The following is a 23,067-nucleotide window of genomic DNA, read 5'->3' as shown; positions in this document are numbered from 1 at the left end:
GAGTCATCTAAAAACAATGCAACAAATTAAGAAGAGGTCCTTAGTTTCTTGAGTCCTGTTCACTTTGTCATATCTCTTAGTTTCTTGAGTCCTGTTCACTTTGTCATATCTCATTGCATTTTGAATTTAACATCTGCATATCGGGGAGACCATGTGCCGTTTGTCTCTCTGATCTTCGCTTACTTCACTCAACATGATTTGTTCTAGTTCCACTCATTTCCCTGCGAATGTCATTATTTCATTCTGTCTAATGGTTGTGTAATAGCCCATTGTACACAAGAACCATAATTTTTGGATCCATTCAGCTGTAGTGGGGCATCTGGGTTGTTTCTGTATTTTTGGCTATTGTGAGCAGTGCAGCAATGAACACGGAGGTGCATTTGTGCTTGTATCCTGGTTCCTGTTGCTCAGGGTAGATGCCTAGGAGTGGTATGGCTGGGTCATAGGGAATGTCTATATTGAGTTTTCTTTTCTTTTTTTTTCTTTCTTTTTTTTTCTTCAATCATTTGGCCTGAACTCTGGGCCTAAGCACTGTCCCTCAGCTCTTTCGCTCAAGGCTAACACTCTACCATTTGAGCCACAGTGCCACTTCCGGCTTTTTCTGCTTTATGTGGTGCTGAGGAATCAAACCCAGGGCCTTATTCATGCAAGGCAAGCATTCTACCCCTGAGCCACTTTCCCTATGTTTAGTTTTTTTAGGAACCTCCAGACTGCTTTCCAGACTGGATATATTAGTTTACATTCCCACCTGCAGTGCAGTAGGGTGCCTCTTTTTCAACATACCCGCTAGCATTTGTCATTGTCTGATTTTAAGATATGGGCCATTCTGACTAGGGTAAGGTCGTATCTCAGGGTTGTTTTTATTTGCATTTCCTGTACTGACAAGGATGAATGTTTCCTCAAGCATTTCTTTGCTACTTTTTTGGGGGTCCGGTCGTGGGAACTAAACTCTGGGCCTGAGCGCTGTCCCTCAGCTCTTCAGCTCAAGGCTAGCACTCTACCACTTGAGCCACAGCGCCACTTCCGGCTTTTTTCTTTTTTGCTTCTGTGGTGCTGAGGAATCGAACCCAGGGCCTCATGCATGCGAGGCAAGTGTTCTACTACTGAACCACCTTCCCAGCCCCTTCTTTGCTATTTTTATCTCTTCTTCTGAGAAGTCTCTCTCTAGCTCCCTTGGCCTTTTAATGATTGGTTTGTTAGATTTGGGAGGAATTAGTGTCTTGAGTTCCCTATATATAATGGATATTAGGCCTCTGTCTGATATATTGCTGGTAATTATCTTTTCCCTATTAGTTGCCTGTCTTTCTAGTTGGGTAGCTATGTCTTTAGCTGTACAGAAACTTATTATTTTAAGGTAGTCCTATTTGTTGAGTCTACAATTTGTTGTGACCCTGGGACTCTGTTCAGAAAGTTCCTACTGTGCCTATAAGTTCTAGTGTCTCTCCTACTCTATCCTGCAGTAGTTTCAGAGTTCCAGGTTTGATGTTGAGGTCTTTAATCCATTTTGAATGGATCTTATTGCATTGGTGACAGACTGGGATCCATTTTAGTTTTCTGCATGTAGCTGCCCAGTTTTCCTAGCACCAAGAGTTGAAGAGGCTATGTTTTTTCCACTGTATATGGAGACAGGATCTTTAAGACTGCTAATACATACAATGTCAGCAAAGAGGCCCATTCTCCTGGGTGTCTTAGCTGTAAAGAAGCAGGAGGCTGGAAGAGGCAGGGCTACACTCAGGACTTAGTGTCAAAGGTCACAGTGACCCATCATCCAGTTTTCCCCTAAGCCACCAATTTTCCACTCAGATTCATTTCCAGCCTGTGCTATCATAGGACTGAGAACAGCACACGGTGGCTGTCATCAGTGTGACTTTATCTTTGGATTCCTAGTTGTCTGGTTATGGAGATTTACTGAATTATTCTCATTGAATATCAACTTTCTCATCTGTGGAGTGTAATGATCCTATGTCCTGTGAAGATGACACCAGCTTATGTGAGAGACTCAGACTTCATGATAAGTCCCTGTCTATTCCAGTTCCTTTCTTGCTAGGAAGAACGCATAGTTTTTCTCTTTTTGTGGTCCTCAAATTATATCTCTCTAATCCTTGAACATATTTCTTGATTATAAAGATTAGAATAAGCCAAGCGCCGGTGGCTCACAATTGTACTCCTAGCTACTCAGGAGGCTGAGAGCTGCAGATCTCTATTCAAAGCAAGCCCAGGCAGGAAAGGCTGTGAGATGCTTATCTCCAATTAACCACCACAAAAGTGGAAGTGGCTCTGTGGCGCAAGTGGTAGAGCACTTGCCTTCAGCTGAAGAGCTGAGGAACAGCGCCCAGACCCTGAGTTCAAGCCCCACGACTGACCAAAAAAAAAAAAACAAAAAACATTAGAACAGAGAGAGTACATCTCTGCATTGCCCTCTTTTATCCCATATTTTGTGTGGATGGACAAAATCGAGTTTAGAAAGTAGAGCTTTACAAGTATAGTAGTTTATTCTGAATAGGTGACAGCTGCAATCCGTGTGTGTGTGTGTGTGTGTGTGTGTGTGTGTGTGTGTGTGTGTGTGTGTGTGTGTGTGTCAGTGAGAGAGAGAGGGAGGGTGCCGTGGGCCTTGAACTCAGGGCCTGGTGCTGTTTCATAAGCTTTTTGCTCAAGTACAACACTCTTGCACTTGAGCCTTAGCTCCACTTCAGCTATTTGGTGGTTAATTGTAAATAACACTCTCATGGGCTTCCCTGCCCAGGCTGGCTTCAAATTACCATCCTCAGATCTAAGACTTCTGAGTAGATAGAATTAAAGACATGAGCCACAAGCACCCAGATACAGTTTACATCCTATAGGAGTCAAGTGTTCATGCAATTGAGCCTGATCCTTAGGGAACTCATTTTCTTTAGACCAAGAAGAATGAGAAGCATTGTGCTGGTAGGTCATGTCTATTACCATAGCTACTTGGGAGACTGAGAGTGGAAGGATCCCAGCTTCAAGTTGCCCAGGAAGAAAAAGTTAGCTAGACCTTCTTTCCATTCTCACCAGCACAAAACATGGCTGAAGGTGTGGCTTATGTGGTATAGCACCAGCCTAGCACAGACCCTGAGTTCCAACACCAAAATCACATTAAACAAGAAAGAAAGAAAGGAAGGAAGGAAGGAAGAAAGAAAGAAAGAAAGGAAGGAAGGAAGGAAGAAAGGAAGGAAGGAAGGAAGGAAGGAAGGAAGGAAGGAAGGAAGGAAGGAAGGAAGGAAGGAAGGAAGGTGAAATAAAATAAAATGAAAATTAAAATATCAAGAGTGAGAGACAGGAGTCACTTTCAGGAGAAATCTTACAATGAGTGTGCTACAGCACAAGAAGTTCTGTCTATAACCAGGTGCTGGTGGCCCACGCCTGTAATCCTACCTATTCAGGGAGCTGAAATCTCTGGATTATGGTTAAAAACATCCTGGATCAGAAGTCTGTGAGACTCTTATCTCCAATTACCCACCAAAAAGCCAGAAGGGGAGCTGTGACTCATGTGGTACAGCACCAGGCTTCAGTGAAAAAACTAAGGGACAGGGGCCAGGCTCTGAATTCAAGCCATAGTACAGGTACACACAGAAAAGTCCTCTTTGTGATACTCTTTTATTTATTTTAGCCATCGTGAGGCTTGAACTCAGGGCCAGGGCACTGTCCTTGAGCAGTTTTACTCAAGGCTAGCACTCTACCACTTGAGTTACCGAGGCACTTGGGATTTTGAGTGGTTAATTATAGAGAAGAGTCTCATGAAGACTTTTCTGCCAGGTCTGGCTGTGAATCATGATCCTCAGATCTCAGCCTTCTGAGTAGCTAGAATTACAAGTGTGAGCCACCAGTGCCCATCTCTGTTTGTAAGAGTCTTGTTTGGTTATTATTGTTGCTTTTGTGGTACTCAAGCTTGGACCCAAGGCTCACCCTTGCTAAGTAATCGATCTCTTACTTGAGTTATTCTCTTAGACCTATGTTTTTCTCTTTCTTCTCTCTTTCCTTATTTCTTCTTTAATTTTGAGATGAGATCTCTCTGCCTTTGCCTGGTTGGTCTCAAGCTTAAGATCCTTCTTCCTCCACTTTCACAGTAGATGGGATTATAACTGTGTTCCGCATGCCTGCTTGTGATGTTCTTTTTTGCCATAGAACTTGAACTCAGAGGCTGGGCACTGGTCCCTGAGCTCTTTGTACTCAAGGCTAGCACTCTACCACTTTGAGCCACAGTGCCACTTCCAGTTTTCTGGTGGTTAATTGGAGATAAGAGTCTCATCGGGACTTGGCTGGCTTTGAACCGCAGTCCTTAGATCTCAGCCTCCTGAGTAGCTAAGATTACAACTGTGAGCCACTGGTGTCCGGCTCCTGTGATGTTCTTTTAACAAGCTGATGCAGCTCTGAAGTGTGCCAATGGTAACAAATGGATGCCTCAGGAAAGGGCTGAGAAAAGCTTACTGTGAAGGATGGAGTACAGACTCACCTGGGCCCTTCCTCTAGAGGCAGGACATTGCCACAGTCCAGATCCAGGAACCAAGGCTGCTTTTCTCTATTGTCACATATAGTTAAATGTTCTCAGAGCCAGGTGGGCATTAGGCAGGAGCCTGGGGACTTTGACATCCATAATTTGGGATGATTCTCTAGGACTTTGAACTTTCTGTGTAATGTTCTGTGTAACCTTCACTTTGGGACCACAAGAAGCCACAGCTAGTGGGAAACTACACACCTCTTCCACTCCTCTTCAGAAACTAACCTTAGTTCCACATTGTTTCCTATATACAGATGGGGCACAACCCAAAAAATGTTTTGATCATATCACTGGCTACTGCAGGAAGCGATGCAAACCAGGGGAAAACTCTGAAGTGGGTTGTCCACAAGAGAAATTGTGCTGTATTAATGAAGAGGAAAAGAAAAATCTAAGGGAATCCACTCCTCCAGTTGAACCAGTTTTGTTGTCATTGGACCAAGATGATGTTGCTTAACCAATGCCTACCACATCTGCCCCAAATACGACTTCAGACAAGTCCTAGTTTCCCTGAACTCCACTGAAGTGCTGTGGAACCTGACAGGCTGCACGGAGAGATTCATCTACTTCCTTCTGTGCACTTCACTAACCCCATGTAATAAACTGCAGTGCATTCATCTATATCTATGCAGTGATATACTCATTCATTTGGCAATGTGTCCTACAGTTATAAAACTGGGGACACTGTGAGGGTAACCAAACCTGCTGTGAGAGGTGGAATTTACATCCTAAGTTTGCTCCTACTTAGATCTGACTTCCTAAGAAAGATGATAATTTCCACAAAGAATTTTAAATATTTTTTCTTTCTGTAGAAAGGAAATTTTTTTATATCTATGAAGACATGTGGCTGATAATTTCTCTCTCCGTACATCTCCACAGTGCATTTGGAACATAGTCCCACCAATGTTAATGGTCATGCAAATGGACTGAATATATTTGGCCCTGAGATGAACATGAGCCTTTGGGAAGTCAGGGGTGGAATGTTAAGGTTTAAAGAGGTATACTTCGGTCTCAGCTTTGACAATGAGTGGACCTGAGAGCATTAATCTTGATTGTCACTTCAATAATCTTAAGAAATACGAACATTAGTAAAATATGCTTCTGAATTTTTTTGTGAAGTGGTTTCCAGAGAGATTTTTTTTTTGCCAGGCCTGGGGCTTGAACTCAGGGCCTGGGCACTGTCCCCCAGCTCTTCAGCTCAAGGCTGGCACTCTACCACTTGAGCTACACCACCACTTCTGGCTTTTTCTGTTTATGTGGTGCTGAGGAATCGAACCCAGGGCCTCATGCATGAAAAGCAGGCACTCTACCACTGAGCCACCTTCCCAGCCTTCCAGACATTTAGATCAGGATGGAGCTGACCCAGTAAAGAGAGTCATTCCTTGACAATGTCATAACAGCATTATTAGGAGATGTGGACAAGTCTTTGCCATGAGAAACTGAAACCACTGAAACTATGAGCCAGACTTAATTCCGCTGTTCCTATCAGGTAGACAACATAAGGGACTAACCCAGCAGGACACCTGACTCTCAGCTAGGTCTCTCCTGTGTCTAGATAGGAAGGGAGGGAGGAATGCTCTACATTCTTGATGCTCTACATTCTTGATACAGCCGGGTGGGTGTTGGGGGATTTTCCTTTTTTCTAGTCTTCACTGCCAAGAGAGGAGACAGGGTCACCTTGGCATGTCTGCCACCCCCTTGTGGGAGATAGGAGTTCCGGCTCCACTAACAACCCAGGAGGTAGAGTGTGTATGGTGTTGGACCAGCTAAGAGCAGATGTTTTCAAAAAGTGTCCAAGTACTATTCTCAGCCCAGGAGAGAAATTAAACTTTTGAATATCCAGTTGAGGTTAAGTACTAAAGACCACCAAAATCTCAATGGCTTGAAATTGATTAGAGGCAATATATCCATAGACAGTAGCTCCTGAATGCCCATGAACATGCAAATATATGACTTGTAATACCTATTCTTGGGGTTATAGGAATTGGAAAGCTAGAAAAGCAGTATCAAGCTTGAAGCCCATTTTCAGGATTGGCCTGAGATTAGGCAGAAATTTGACCTTGGTTACAGGCAAAATTGGCTTCCAAATAGAGTTGTTTTCTGTGCAAAACTCTCCTCTTCTCTAAAGCTCACTATATTCCTATTGCACTTCAAAATATTGATTTTAAGCTGAGTGCTGGTGGATCGCAACTGTAATCCTAGATACTCAGGAGGCTGAGATCTGATGATTGTGGTGCAAAGCTAACCCAAGGAGGAAAGTCTATGAGACTTTACCACCAGAAAACAGGAAGTGGAGCTGTGACTCAAAGTGATAGAGTACTAGCCCTAAGCAAAATAGCTCAGGAACAGTGCCCAGGACCGGAGTTCAAGCCCCATGACTGACAAAAAAAAATTGCTAGTTTAAATGGGAATTGCCTGAGGCTCACTTGCCTTTTTAAGTTTATGTGGTTTAACATTTCATAGGTACTGGAGACTGAGTTCCTTAGCAATTTTATGTTTGAGAGGATTCTGACTATATCTGTCTGTCTAATCAATGAAGAAAGAATAATAATAAACACGAGATGATGACAGAAAGTGCTAAAGAAGCACACTGAAATGAAACACAAGATATGTGTGGCTCAGGCTACTCTACTTTGATGATTACCATTACCCATGGCATCGTTATCTTTTTAATTAAATGGTGCTTGGCTCATTGTGGGTTCTCACACAGTGAATGATCCTTTGCTTCTTGACACTCAAACTCCATTAGTCCACCCTGAAGCAGGAAAAGAGTTTCCCCCTGAAGTTCAAGAGTGGTAAGAAGGGAAGGGGGAGCTGGAAGGCAGGAGGACACAATCATAGCTCAGCGCTGAGCTTATGCCCCATAATCAGAGTGCTCCTAGCTCTAAGTCTTCCCAAGATAGTGATCAGAGCACTTTGGGAGGAGAGAGCACACAAGGAGCACTAGGAGCCTCTGAAGCCCCATCTGGCTGCTCAGTGAGTGCCAGACCCCTCCCCTCCATCACATGCTTCCCCTCAGGCCTCAGGGAAATGCGTTTCCTCCAGGTGAAACTGGCTGAGAACCACTTGTACCCATACAGGGAACAGTCATGGTACAATGGGCAGGGCCCTAAGGATGTGTGTCTTATTCATCTTCTTGTGGGAATCAGCAGCCTGTGTAGCTAAATCCCAATAATAAGGTGAGCATCCTATGCTAGTGTTAGGACCTTCTTTGGAAGTAGGTATGGTCTTTATTCTTCCCATTCAGCACTGAAAACTCAGTGCTGCAGTCCAAGATGGAACACAAAAATTCTAGAATCACAAATACAGTCAGCTATGTCTGACTCTATTGTCCATAGGTCTTCTTAGTGCCCCCCTCTGCCGGAGTGACTTCCCATACACCCATCCTGCTGTGTGCATTTCTAACTTGTGCCTAAGAAGCCAATAGTGGATTCAGGAGGCGGTGGTGAACTCATAATTGGGACTGTCTGTTAAGTGCCTTTTACTATTAAACAACATGAATCCTAGATACGTTAAAAAGCAGACAGAGACCACTGCCAGGTAAACCCAGGGTAAATGTAGATGTGTTCAGTAACACATCAAAATCTTCTGAGCCCTCAAGAACTCCCTTTACTTACTAGCACTATCATGAGATAATCACGTAGCCACAAATATACATGTAGTAGAAGTGACACCAGAAATGGACAGGGTTAATTGCTTCATGTGGTTCAAAAAAATTTCCCTAGTTGTGGAGATGAATAAACTTGGATTTGAAAAACAAATAGGAGGGCTGGGAAGTTGGCTCAGTGGTAGAGCGCTTGCCTTGAGCTGAGGCCCTGCGTTCGATTCCTCAGCACCACATAAGCAAAAAGAAAAAAAAGCCGGAAGTGGTGCTGTGACTCAGGTGGTAGAGCGCTAGCTTTGAGCTGAAGAGCTGAGGGACAGCGCCCAGGCCCAGAGTTCAGGCCCCACGATCAGACCCCCCCACCAAAAAAAGAAAACAATTAGGAGTGAAACAGGTAGAAATGATTGGGAGATAAAGGGTTTTCTTTTTTTATATATATATTTTTGCAGGTTAGTTTGGCTCTCACTGAGCTACTGGTAAAGAATTAGATTCATATTAAGCCTATTAAAATCAGAATTAATACTAGATTACTTTTTTTGCTTATTTATTTTTATTGGTCATGAGGCTTGAACTCAGGGCCTGAGTACTGTCCCTGCGCTCTTTTGCTCAACACTTAGCGCCACAGCTCCACTTAATTTTTTTTTTAGTTGTTATAAAGATGATGTATAGAGAGGTTATAGTTACATAACTCAGGCAAAGAATACATTTCTATTTGGACAATACCATCCCTTCCCTTGCCCTCTCTCCCATCCTACCCACAAGTTGTATAGTTCATTTTCAACATAGCATGAGGTGAATACCATTGCTGCATTTGTTCACCCTAAAAGAGGTTTCAAGAACATAAAGAAATAGAATGGAAATCAGATATCAAGTAATATAATCAACAGTGAGTTTGAGGTTGTAAGCTGTTATGAGACAAGAAAACAGGGGCCTATTCATAGTGGGCGAAATACTGTGCTAGAGAGACTTCATCCTTCCAAGAATTTAGTTGTTGAATCCTGCTGCACCAAAAAAGAGGCTTGATGGAAATCTCTCAAATAACATCAGTTCTTACGGCCCAAGCTAAAAACAATCTTTCTCCCAGAAGAAATGATCTAGAATTTCCATCAAGTTCACATGTTAGATTTATGTCCCATATCTTGCAAACTGTTTTTGGGTTTGTGAGTGGTGACAGCAACAGGAAAGCATCAGGAATGTTCCATCCCCACCAGAGCCTGTGACCAACCAGGCTTGACCCAGACAGGCTGGCAGCCATGGGCACAAGTCATGGTCCTGTTGTCCTGGGGTTCACAGCTGAGGGAAGGGGAGTTAGGCCTGTGAGGTAGAACATTCTGTGACTGTGAGCTCTAAATTTAGGGATGTAGGTGGGGGTGGACTTGGACTTCCTGTCTGTGCACGTGGCTTCAAACCAGAGCTTGAAATATGGACAGAATTCAGAGTCGTGGGTCATGTTCAAAGACTGACAGAGACCACTGGATACACGAGTTCGGCTGCCTCTTTCTCCTGGGAAGTCTGTGAGCATGAAGCTGTGTCTGCTTCTCATTATTTCGCTGTTTGTGGTACTCACAGGTAATCTGTCCAAATGTGCCATGACATGGGAGGAGCTATGTTGCCATTTGTATTATTGTGGACAAGACCTTTAAGATTGCTGATATCTATAGTATCATTTTAAATGCTCAATATCTGCCAGGCATAGTGCCACATGCATGTTATTATAGCTACACAGTAGGCTGGTATCTGAGAACCACAGTTCAAAACCAACTGGGGCAGAAGAGTCTGTGAGACTCTTATCTCCTGTTCATCAGTAAAAAGTCAGAAGTGGAGATGCGGCTCAAGTGGCAGAGTGCCAGACCAAGTGAAAACAAATCTATGGGAGAGTGCAAAACCCTGAGTTCAAGCCCTACTAATGGCACACACACACACACACACACACACACACGCACCATCCATTCTCTTGGATGCCTGACTTGAGTTAGCCTTAGAAGATAAGAGGAAGGGGTATAAGGAAAGCAGGGCTATACTCAGGACTGGGTGCCAAAGGTTACTGTAACCAATTATCCAGTTATCCAGCATTCCTTGCTAAGACCCAGGAAATCCTGGCACAGGGAGATTACCACTGGCCATCTTGGTAAGTGCAGTACCCAATTACACTGCTAATGTCACAAGTCCTGTTTGTGAAATTCTCTGTTTTTGGTTTGTTCTGTTTTTGTGGTACTGGGTCATGAATAGGGGCCTGCATCAGCTACACAAGTACATGACTCCCTTGAGCTATGCACTTCTTAAATTTTATTTTACTCTGAAAGTGATGTACGGAGGGGTTACGGTTACATAAGTAAGGTAATGAGCACATTTCTTTTCAAATAGTGTTACCTCCTCCCTCATTTTTTCCCACTTTCCCTCCTTCCTTACTCCCCTCCCCTCCAAGTTGTAAAGGTCATTTCCAACACAGTGTCTAGTGAGTGCATTGCTGCGGCGCTGGCTCACCCTTTGTCCCACCGTTCCTGTGATTCCCCTTCGCTTCCCCAGGTCAGATCAACTTATATACAAGGCAAAGGGTATCCAAACCAGAAACAGTGGACACAAGGAGTAAACCAGAGGGAATAAAAGACAAATGAACTGTAAATAGTACCAAACACTTTAAAAATCATCTTATTTCTATATCATGGAGCTCATTTCAATTAGCACCATTTTATATGGTCATAGGTACATGAGTCATGCATTTTTATTCTTTGGTTTTTGAGATGGGGTTTCATTGCCTTTGTCTAACTGGCTTTGAAACTTGAGATTCTCCTGTCCCTTCTTTCAGAGTAACTGGGAGTACAGGTATGTACCACAAAACTGGTCTACTTTTTTTTTTTTTTGTCAGTCCTGGGGCTTGCACTCTGGGCCTGGGCGCTGTCCCTCAGCTCTTCAGCTCAAGCATTCAACCACTTAAGCCACAGTGTCACTTCTAGTTTTCTGGTGGTTAATTGAAGATAAGAGTCTCATGAACTCCTGCCCAGGCTGGATTTGAACCATGATCCTCAGATCTCAGCCTCCTCAGTAGGTGTACTTTTAAAAAGCTGATTCAGGGCTGCGAAGGTGGCTCAGTGGTAGAGTGCTTGCCTTGCAAGCCTGAGGCCCTGGGTTCGATTCCTCAGCACCACATAAGCAAAAAGAAAAAAAAAGCCGGAAGTGGCGCTGTGGCTCAAGTGGTAGAATGCTAGCCTTGAGCTGAAGAGCTGAGGGACAGCGCCCATGCCCAGAGTTCAAGCCCCACGACCGGAAAAAAAAAAAAAAAAAAAAAGGTGATTCAGCTGCTAACAGTGACAAGTTCATGATCTCTGGGGATGAAGATATAAGGCTGAGGAAAAGCTGACTTTGAAATCTGGAGCAGAAAATCACCTTTACCAGGGCCTAGAAGTAGGACATAGAGCACAGTCCACAACCAGAAAACAAGATCTCTCTTCTCTTTGATCACATACATTCTAATGCTCTTAGAGTCAGTTTGGCATTAGCCAGGATCCTGGTTTGTTTTTATGATAGTACTGGGTCTTGAACTCAGGGCTCACAATTTGTTTGGCTTTTTTGTTGTTGTTCACAAGACTAGCTCTTTACCATTTGAGCCACATCTCTACTTCTGAACCTGGGGTCCTGACCTTCCATAGTTGAGCTTATTTCCTAGGAGGGAGCTCTGGATTCCCTGTTATCTGTGTCATGTTCACACAAGAGGCCATAACTTCTGAGAAACTACACACCTCTTCCACACTCCCTCAGAAACTAACCTAGGTTCCTTATTGTTTCCTACGTACAGACAAGGCACGACCCAAAAGTGTTTCAGGAATAGCACTGGCTACTTCATAAAGAAATGAAAACTAGGAGAAATATACAAAATGAAATGTCCACATGGGCAGTCATGTTATGTTAAAGAAAAAGGCCAGGAGCTGGTGGCTCACACATGTAATCCTAGCTACTCAGGAGGCTGAGATCTGAGGATCGCGGTTCAAAGCCAGCCCGGGCAGAAGAGACCCTGAGACTCCTATCTCCAATAAACCACCAGAAAACCAGCTTATGTGGTGCTGAGGAATCAAACCCAGGGCCTCATGCATGCAAGGCAAGCACTGTACCACTGAGTGGCAGGTGGCTTAAGTGGTAGAGCGCTCGCCTTGAGCTGAAGAGCTGAGGGACAGTGCCCAAGCCCAGAGTTCAAGCCCAACGACCCACCAAAAAAAAAGAAAGAAAAGAAAAGAGAAAGAGAAAAGATATCAGGAACCTGATTGGCCATTCCTTTCTTCTGTTGACAAGTCTCAGAAAGCATTTACTATGATAATTACCCCCACTCCACCCTATTAAAGAAGCAGTGCATAAATCAAGTACTCTCTCCTTGGACTCCACTTGTCCTAAACCAGAAGTACAGTGGAACCTAATGGCCCACACCTAGAAATTTATCTACTTTCTCACATAAACTTGATTTCCACTCATAATAAAGTCCTATGCATTTGTCTCTGTGTAAATGTGTACTCACTCATTTTGGGACACTTGAAGCTTGAATAGCTAGCTATCACATTCGAGGTATCAGCCTTGAAATAATAGTGGATATAGAGGGTCAATGCGCAGGCAGTGAGAGGTGGAAGCTAACTCCTCTACTTTCTATGCAAGGTGATATTTCACAGAATTTGTAGGGCTTTCTTCTCTTTAAAAAAGAATTTTTTTTTTCTGTCATGGGGCTTAAACTCTGAGCCTGGGCATTGTTCCTGAGTATTTCAGGTCAAGGCAAGCACTCTACCACTTGAGCCACAGTGCCACTTCCGGTTTTTCTGGTGGTTAATTGGAAATAAGAGTCTCATAGACTTTACTGCCCAGGCTGGCTATGAACCACGATCCCTAGATCTCAGCCTCCTGAGTAGGTAGGATTACTAGTGTGAGCCACCAGTGCCTGGCTGAAAAGAATTTTTTTTTGTCAGTTGTGGGGCCTGAACTGTGGGCCTGGGCGCAGTCCCTCAGTTCTTCAGATCAACGCTAGCACTTGAGCCACAGCACCACTTCTGGCATTTTCTGCTTATGTAGTACTCAGGAATCAAACCTAGGGCCTCATGCATGCAAGGCAAGCACTGTACCACTGAGCCAACTTCCCAGCCCTGAAAAGAAATTTTTCATGTCTAACAAGAGACATATGTCTGGATACCTCAACTAACTGTATGTGTGGATCTTTCTTTCTGAATACAAAAGATTTTCTTAACCCTCAGTTCAATCCTGAGGACTTCAAAGACAAGAAACTATATTATGAAATATTAGAATAAGAAACTCTCAGAGAAATGGGCATGTAATTCAGGAGAGAAGAGAGAGGTGAAATGAGTAGTCAGGGGAAATTCTGAGTGAGTTTGGATTAATGAGCTTCTTTGTGATATACGTAGACTTGCCACAGGAAGTATTAGAGGTTAGACAATTTGAGTGACCACAATGCAATCCACAAAGGGAGGGAATCTGGGAAGGACAGGACATCTCAGGAAACTCCGTGAGCACTTTGTTCGGATGAAAACAAGAACATTCAAAGGTAAACTCTGGGGAAGTCTGATGTGAGCTCTATGTACCAGCGGTGAGCTGGGAAGATCAGGATGAATAGGATTCCACTACCAGGGTGACCATTAGCTACCATGGAGACAAGCATTAGCAAAGGTCTCTAACATGGGCCTTTGAAGATTTTTGTGGGATTTTTTGGTTCTGGGATCCTCTTTAGAGTTTGAATGAAATATACAACCCATAGAAATTGATCCATATTGAAGAACCATGGTATATTTTATTGCTAACTTGACTTGTGAGATAAGACAAGGATAACATCTTTTCTCCTAATGTTTACAGACAGAACTTTTGAGTGTGATTTATATGACAGGTGTCTTCTCAATCTACATTTCCTATTCATCTTCCAGGTTTGTGTTTTATGTCGCATTACCACAACAATCACAACAGATTTAAGATAACATTACCTGTATGAGTAAATATTAGGTCATAAATTATTTCTGACATGTGTGATGAATAAAGCAACCTTCATTAATGGTACCATAGGACTCCCATTGGGAATACATCCCCTGATCTAATAAACCACTTCATCAAGCTGATGAGGAGCTTCTTAAATATATCCCCTCATTTCTATCTTTAAAGGCCATATTGTTGGAGACAAATAGAAAAATGAATGCTTCCAGATACCTAATAGTAAAATTTTTCTGAAAATTGTGTCAACTAGAAGTTGCAAGAGGACACATCCACATAAGTAGTACTGGAACTATCACCTACTCTCTTTACTCTCTACTCCAACTACCCTCTCACCAATAAAGGGTAAGGTAAGATTCAAATATCTTTCCTCCCTCTTGGTTGCCAGCAAAATGTTTTATATTCAGAGAGAAGACAGTAAAGAGGGAGAGGCAGAGAAAGACAGACAAGAGAAAGACAAAAAGAAATGAGACAGATATATCTCCCTGGACATAAAAAATTTCATTTCAAAACAAATGAAAAAAAAAAGCACCAAAAATTCTCTCTCAAGCCAGGCGCTGGTGGCTCACACCACTAATCCTAGCTACTCAGGAGGCTAAGATCTGAGGATCAAGGTTCAAAGCCAGCCCGGGCAGGAAAGTCTGTGAGATTCTTATTTCCAATAAACCACTCAAAAACCGGAAGTGGCGCTGTGACTCAAGTGGTAGAGCACTAGCCTTGAGCTGAAGAGCGCAGGGACAGCGCCCAGGCCCAGAGTTCAAGCCCCACGACCAACCAAAAAAAAAAATTCTCACAACCTCCTCATTTACCCTCTGCATGGGTGATATCTGGAATATGGCAGCTATCCACTGATGTTGGAAGTGTTTCAGAAAGAGCGAGTACATCCTTATGTAAATACAGGCAGATGCATAGGCCTTTATTAGGTAGTGAATCAGGTTCACATGTGGAAGTAGATAAAAGCTCCAGGTGTGGGCCATTAGCTTCCATAGCAATTCTGGTTGAGGACAAGGAGCCCAAGGAAACAAGGGCTTGGTTCACACACATGATGTCAAAGAGAGTTTGGCAGTGCTGTCACAGAGTCAGTTACATTGTACCATTACTCAGTACAACGTTGAATTTGCCATGGTTGTACTTGTGTGATTTCTTTTCCTCTTCATTAATACAAAATGCTTTTTCTTGTTTGCATTCAAAGTAAGAGACTTCCCGATTTGCATTTCTTCTTGCAGTAACCTGTAGTGATTTTTTTTGTTTTGTTTGGTCAGTCATGGGCCTGAGCTCTGGGCCTGGGCCCCTCAGCTCTTCAGCTCAAGGCTAGTGCTTGACCACTTGAGCTACAGCACCACTTCCAGCTTTTTCTGCTTATGTGGTGCTGAGGAATTGAACCCAGGGCTTCATGCATGCAAGGCAAGCACTCTACCACTGAGCCACCTTCCCAGCCCCAACCTGTAGTGTTTTTGAGACACCTTTTGGGTTGTGCCCCATCTGTCCATAGGAAACAGTACTGATCCAAGGTTAGTTTCTGAGGGAAAGTGGAAGAGGTGTGCACTTCCTCAGAAGTTATGACCTCTTGTGGTCCCAAAGTGAATGTTACATAGGTAACAGGAAATCAGAGACTCCTCCTAGGAAATCATCCCAAATTATGGAAAATAAAAGCCCCAGCTCCTGGCTATTGCCTGCTTGGCTCTGAGAACATTGGAAGATATACGACAATAGAGAAGAAAGGCCTTGGTTCCTGGTTATAGACTATGGCTATGCCCTACACAGAGAACCCTGGCAAAGGTCAGACTCTACTCCATATTCAAGAGTCAGCTTTTTCTCAGCTCTGTATCTCCCAAGAGCATTTACTTGTCACCATTCATACAATTGAGAGCTGCATCCTCTTTTGTTGTCGTGGGACTTGAACTCAGGGCCTAGGCATTGTCTCTGAGCTCCTTTTTGTTCAGAGTTCAAGCTCCTCTACCAACCACACACACACACACACACACACACACACACACACACACACACACAATGATGGGTCTTTTTTGTAAGCACTCTTTAATATTGACTTTTCCTTCAAATAAGCTATTGGAGGCCAAGCCAATCTGACTCTTTGACTGACAGTCGTCATATCTTCCTTATGCCCTGCTGCATTGAACTGGGAACTGTTGATGACCAGCCTGTTCTGATGAACACCTCACAGATACTTTAAGGAAGCTACACTCCAGCTGCAAGGAATACTGTAACCTCAGCCACTGGCCACAAGCTCTGCCTCAGGTGGCCTTGTTCCCATCGTAAGTGCTCCAATCTGCACCAGTTCTGGAAAAAAACGATCTCTTAGCCATGACAAGCCTGCTGAACTTCCTGGTGACTTCACCTGAAGCTACTCATGAAGACCTTCCCTTCCTTGTTCCAGACCTTGGAATTGCAGTCCTCCATTAGGTCCGGCAAAGGACCAATAACTTAACAACAAAAAGCTTGTGATTGGTCAGGAAGAAGGTTATATGAGGCTTGTGGTTGTTCCTTACGCAAGGCCTGTGACTGTGGAACTCAACGTTGTGTTTTTACTGGAGGGACATTCAACCCAACCACAGGTGTGCCATGTCCTTTCTCCAGTTATATAATGCTCGTTTTTTACTTTTTGAAGTAGTATGGGAGGGGCTTCTTTCTTATGTGCTACCCCATTGTGTCTCAACAGCTTTTCCCAAATAGTCTTTTTACCTACTTGTTGTATTTATCATGGGCACAGTAGGTTTATCAACCTGCAGAAAAAATCAGATGAAACCCCAATGCTTTCTAGCCCTGGTGACGGAAGCAGCAGCAAAGGGATCTGTAGAGTTCCCAGGAGTCACTAGAAGCTAAGGCCCCCAATACCCAAAGTGCTTCCTTGTTCAATAATTCCAGAAACTCACTGAGGAAAAGACTTTAAGAATCTAGGGAGGGGGCTGGGAAGGTGGCTCAGTGGTAGAGCACTTGCCTTGCATGCCTGAGGCCCTGGGTTCGATTCCTCAGCACCACATAAGCAAAAAGAAAAAAGCCGGAAGTGGCGCTGTGGCTCAAGTGGTAGAGTGCTAGCCTTGAGCTGAAGAGCTGAGGGACAGCGTTCAGGCCCAGAGTTCAGGCCCCACGACCGGACCCAAAAAAATAAATAAATAAAAGAATCTAGGGAGGGGGCTGAGAAGGTGGCTTAATGGCAGAGTGCTTGCCTCCGCATGCATGAGGCCCTGAGTTCGATTCCTCAGTACCACATGAACAGAAATACCAGAAGTGGGTGCTATGGCTCAAGTGGGAGAGTGCTATCCTTGAGCTGAAGAGCTGAGGGACAGCACCCAGACCCAGAGTTCAAGCTCCATGACCGACAAAAAAAAAAAAGAATCTAGGAAGACAGTTTTGAGGTGAGAGCCAACAAAGATGCTGGGATTAAGGAAGACAGGAGGCTAAGGAAGAGCCAAAACTATAAGGACAACAGATCATGATCACCAGAGTTTGAGGGAGCCACTGTGAGATAAAGATACAGCTCAGGATCTATGGCTCTGCCTGCTGGGGGCTGACACAGCCTTGGGCAATGAGCCTCTGGCTCAGAAAGCTTTAAACCTTTAAGCTGGTAGTTTTCAGAGGTTAAAACTAAAAGCCTCTGGGCTTAGAAGCCCAGCCTGTTGACATCTAGAACTGAAAGCCATAAAAGCTTATCCTTGATTTTGTCAGGAGAGAGCAAAAGAATCTCCCAGTCACCCACTTTGTGGCCAAACCAAATTACATATTGATTATGCCATCATTGAGAGATGTCTGATCTCATCTTTCTCTCTTCCTTGCATCTTTGGGTATTTTCTTTGATGTACAGAACTTGCCTATTAGGATTCAAGTTTCTAGATAAAGTTGTATTTTAGCTTCTTGAAACCAAATAGTTCACATTCATTTTCTTCATATCCAGGACACTCAGATCCTATCAGCGTACCTACATTAACACCTACAAGACTTCTTGTTATGTTTAGAAATGAAGTACCTCACAAAAAGTGTCGTGTACTGGAAAAGATCAGTTCCCTGCTAGAGGTACTATTATGTAAGGTTCTGGAAACTCCTGTGCATCCTGGGTTCCTGTAGGGAGTTCTGGAGCCGAGCTGTGAGACCAGGAAAGGGTTAAGAGGTTGGAAGGCCATCTTGACAGCACTTAGAAGGCTGAGAACTGGACCCTAAAAGGTCAAGCAGTCAAGGAAAGAGAGATATATAAGGTACTATGTAAGTGTGTTTTAAATTAAAGCAGTTTGGACACTAAAAGCTTGAGACCTTGGAAATAAGATGAATGTCCGTGTTATGGTTAAATGGTTATTGCTCCTCTCTGCTCCCTAATGATAAGGAAGTCAATTATCACTATGTATACAACTTATACCTCATGTCTTGTAACCACAAAACAGATTGATATGCTATTTTCTGCATGTACCTGTAGTTACCTGCCCTGTACTGAGCCAAATAAATAAGCATGCTAGAGTCAACTCAAGGTTCAGAAGCCAGTGACTGTGGACTCCCTGGTACCCCCTTTTCTTTTCTATCCTCTGTCTCTCTGTCTCTGTCTCTTTCTCTCTGTCTGTTTCTCTCTCTCTCATTTCTTCGGTCCCAGTATCCCATCAAACTGTCCCTGGTTGCAGGCAGCAACAGGTTCCAAATTATCTGATTGTGTTCAAATACCAGAAGACGCCCCCCCACCCCAGTTTTCTTGTGTTTCAAGGTTCTGAAGTTTCCCTAAGTCCTCTGATACAACTAGTTCCTGTCCTGAGTCCCCACAGCTCTTTCCATTTATATTTGTATTATTATTGCTGTTTAATTCTAAGTATTTATGGGGTACAGCATAATCACTCATCACATGTACTGATAAAAATCAGACTAGTTAATGTTTCCATGTCCTTATAAGAACTTTGTGCACTGGAGCTCAGAGCACCTCCTCAGAGCACATTATAAAATGTACAATATGTTATTGTGAGGTGTGGTCACCCATCTGTGCTACAGAACATTAGATCTCCTTGCTTCCATCTAATTGTGTTTTAGTACCCATTATCCAATGGCCTTATATTTCCCCATCTCCTTTTGTACTTGTATTACTAATCACATTCTAGTTTTCACATCTCTCTCACCATAAATTTATTACTTTTATATTTCTTGCCAATACTTAAAATAATGGTGGGCATCTAATTAGTATAGATAAAAGTTGGTTGTTCAACCAGACTTAGAATGCCTATTCCACAACTGTTTGTATTATCTGCTTAGAAAATAAAATCTACTTAAGTTTGAATATCTAGTTCTCTGTCATAGTAATTTCTTTTATTTCTTTAATAATATTACCTACAATATATGCCTCATTTAATACTGGCAAAAGGCTTCTTTCATTATAAAATCTAAGACCAGTGCTGGTGGTTCATGCCTGTAATCTTAGTTACTCAGGAGACTAGGATCTAAGGATCATGGTTTAAAGCCAGCCTGGGCAAGAAAATCTGTTGAGATTCTTATCTTCAATTAACCACCAGAAAACCTAAAGGGGCACTGTGGCTCAAAGTGGTAAAGCACTAGATTTGAGCAAGAGTTCAGGGATAGTTCTCAGACCATGAGTTCAAGTCCCATGACTGACCAAAATAATCATCATAATCATAATCATAATCATAAAAGCTAGACCAGGTACCAGTGGCTCATACCTGTAATCTTAGCTACTCAGAAGACTGAGATCTGAGGGTTAAGTTTTGAAACTAGCCAGGGCAGGAAAGTCCCTGAGACTCTTATCTCCAAGTAACCAGCAAAAAGTTGGAAGTGGGGCTGTGGCTCAAGTGTAGAGCACTCAAGCTAGAGCACCAAGCCTTGAGCACCAAGCCTTGAGCACCAAAGGAGCAGAAATACTTTAAAACAATAATTGTGATAGGAATGATTGATTAAAGAAACATATATAAACACCTATATTAATTCAAACAGTAAGTAAATAAACAAGTGAACTCAGAATTAATAGAATAAAACAGCTGAGCTGGGTCACGTGGCTCATGCCTGTAATCCTAACTACTCAGGAAGCTGAGATCTGAGGATTGGCCGCTCAAAGCCAGCCCAGGCAGGAAAATCCCTGAGATTCATCTCCAATTAACCACCAAAAAGCCAGAAGTGTGGCTCAAGTGGTAGAGTACTTGAGAGCCTTGAGAAAGAAAAAAAAAAAATCTAAGGTCCAAGCTGGGTGCTGTTAGCCATTTCTATAATCCTAGCTACTAATGAGGCTGAAATCCTGACTATCACAGTTTGAAGCCAGCCCAGGCTTCAAAGAAAGTATGTAAGACTTGACTTTTCTTTTCTTTTCCTTTCTTTTCTTTTCTTTCTTTTTTTTTTTTTTTTTTTTTTTTTTGCCGGTCCTGTGGCTTGAACTCTGGGCATGAGTGCTGTCCCTGAGCTTCTTTTGCTCAAGATGAGCATTCTACCACTTCAGCAATAGCACCACTTCTGCCATAAGACTTTTATCTCCAATTAACCAGAAGTAGAGCTATAATTCAAATGGTAGAGCCCTAGCCTTGAGCCAAAAAGCTCAGGGATACTGCCCAGACCATAAGTTCAAGCCCCAGGGCCATCACGATAGATAGATAGATAGATAGATAGATAGATAGATAGATAGATAGATAGATAGATAGATAGATAGATAGATAGATAGATAGATAGATAGAGCTAAGAAACAATGCCCAGACCCTGAGCTCAAACCCTAGAACCAACACAAAAATACATACCTACCAACATACATACATACATACATGAAACAGCTGAAAGAAATAAAAGAAAGACAATGTAGGATAGAGAAGAGGAATTCAATAAATGTAGAGCAATCCTGGGGGAAAAATCATGTCGAAATACTGGAAATGAACATACCAATAATTCAAATTTAAAAATTCACTTAAAGGCTCAAAATTCACTTGAAGGCACTTGGGGCTTGAACTCAGGGTCTGGGAGTTGAGTTCAAACCCCATAATCAACAAAAAAAATCACTTGAAAGCCTCTCCAGTACCGTATCAAATTAAGACAGAATATCTGGCTCAAATACCAAGTCGATATATCAGAACATTTAGGTGAAAATAAAGAAGTACAAAGGGAACATGCAAGACCTCTGGGGCATAAGTAAAAGACCAAACCTATGAGTGATGGGCAGAGAAGATGAGGGGGATGTGAGCTAAAGGCATAGGAAATGTATTCAATAACATGATAAAGGGGACTGCCAAGTGTCAGTGGCCCATGCCTGTAATCCTAGCTACTTGAGGGACGGAGATCTGAAGATGACAGTCAAAGCCATTCCAGGCAGGGAAGCCTGTAAGACCATTTTCTCCTATTCACTATACCAAAAGTCAGAAGTGAAACTGTGGCTCAGTGAGAGAGCACTAGCTGATAACATACCCCATTCACAATAGCCTCAAAAAATAAATTAATAATCTAGAAATAGCTAGGGTCGCAAAAGACCTCCACAACCAAAACTATGAAACATTTAATAAAGAAATTGAAGAGAGAAGCCAGGCACTGGTGGCTCACAACTGTCATCCTAACTACTCAGGAGTCTGAGACCTGAGGATCACAGTTTGAAGCCAGCCAGGGCAGAAAAAATCTGTGAGACTTTTATCTCCAATAAACTACTCAGAAAAAGCTACAGTGGTGCTGTGGCTCAAGTGGCAGAGTGCTAGCCTTGAGCACAAAGTGGGCCAGAAATAGCACCCAGGCCCTGAGTTCAAACCCCAGGACAGAAAGAAAAGAGAAAAGGAAGGAAGGAAGGAAGGAAGGAAGAAAGGAAGGAAGGAAGGAAGGAAGGAAGGAAGGAAGGAAGGAAGGAAGGAAGGAAGGAAGGAAGGAAGGAAGGAAGGGAGGGAGGGAGGGAGGGAGGGAGGGAAGGAGGGAGGGAAGGAGAGTAGGGAGGGAGGGAGGGAGGGAGGGAGGGAGGGAGGAAGGAAGGAAGGAAGGGAAAAAGAGAAAGGGAAAAAAGGAAAGGGAAGAGAAGGGAAGGAAGGAAGGAAGGAAGGAAGGGAGGGAGGGAGGGAGGGAGGGAATGAGGGAAGGGAGGGAGGGAGGGAGGGAGGGAGGAAGGAAGAAAGGAAGGGAAAAAGGGAAAGGGAAAAAAGGAAAGGGAAGAGAAGGGAAGGAAGGAAGGAAGGAAGGAAGGAAGGAAGGAAGGAAGGAAGGAAGGAAGGAGAGAAGGGAGGGAGGGAGGGAGGGAGGAAGGGAGGGAGGGAGGGAGGAAGGAAGGGAAAAAGAGAAAGGGAAAAAAGGAAAGGGAAGAGAAGGGAAGGAAGGAAGGAAGGAAGGAGGGAAGGAAGGAAGGAAGGAAGGAAGGGAGGGAGGGAGGGAGGGAGGGAGGGAGGGAGAGAATGAGGGAAGGGAGGGAGGGAGGGAGGGAGGGAGGAAGGAAGAAAGGAAGGGAAAAAGGGAAAGGGAAAAAAGGAAAGGGAAGAGAAGAGAAGGGAAGGAAGGAAGGAAGGAAGGAAGGAAGGAAGGAAGGAAGGAAGGAAGGAAGGAAGGAAGGAAGGACGGAAGGAAGGAAGGAAGGAAGGAAGGAAGGAAGGACAAGAGAGAGACAGCTTACAGAACGGGAACAAATCCTTAGCACATGGGAATAATATCTCTTCCCTGGACATACAATGCTACCAATACTTGGAAGTTGTTTGAAAGTGCTAAGCAACTAAAACAAAGTATTTATTACAAAGATGATTGGCAGCAAAAGACCTAAGAGTAACATTTTTTTTTTTTTACAGTCCTGGTTCTTGAATTCAGAGCTTGGCCGCTGTCCCTGAACCTGTTTGTGCTCAAGACTAGCACTCTACCACTTACACCACAGTGCCACTTCTGACTTTTTCTGGGTATTTTACTGGAGGTAAGAGTCTCATTGGGACTTTTCTGCCCAGGCTAGCTTCAAACTGTGATCCTCAGATCTCAGCCTCATGTGTAACTAGGATTACAGGTGTGAGCCACCAGCACCCAGTTGAGTAACTAATCTTGTCAAACAGCAACCAAGAAA

Source organism: Dipodomys spectabilis, unplaced genomic scaffold, assembly GCF_019054845.1.
Source record: "Dipodomys spectabilis isolate Male_0828 unplaced genomic scaffold, ASM1905484v1 ptg000175l, whole genome shotgun sequence".
Classification (NCBI taxonomy): Eukaryota; Metazoa; Chordata; class Mammalia; order Rodentia; family Heteromyidae; genus Dipodomys; species Dipodomys spectabilis.
This window is presented reverse-complemented; position numbering follows the sequence as displayed.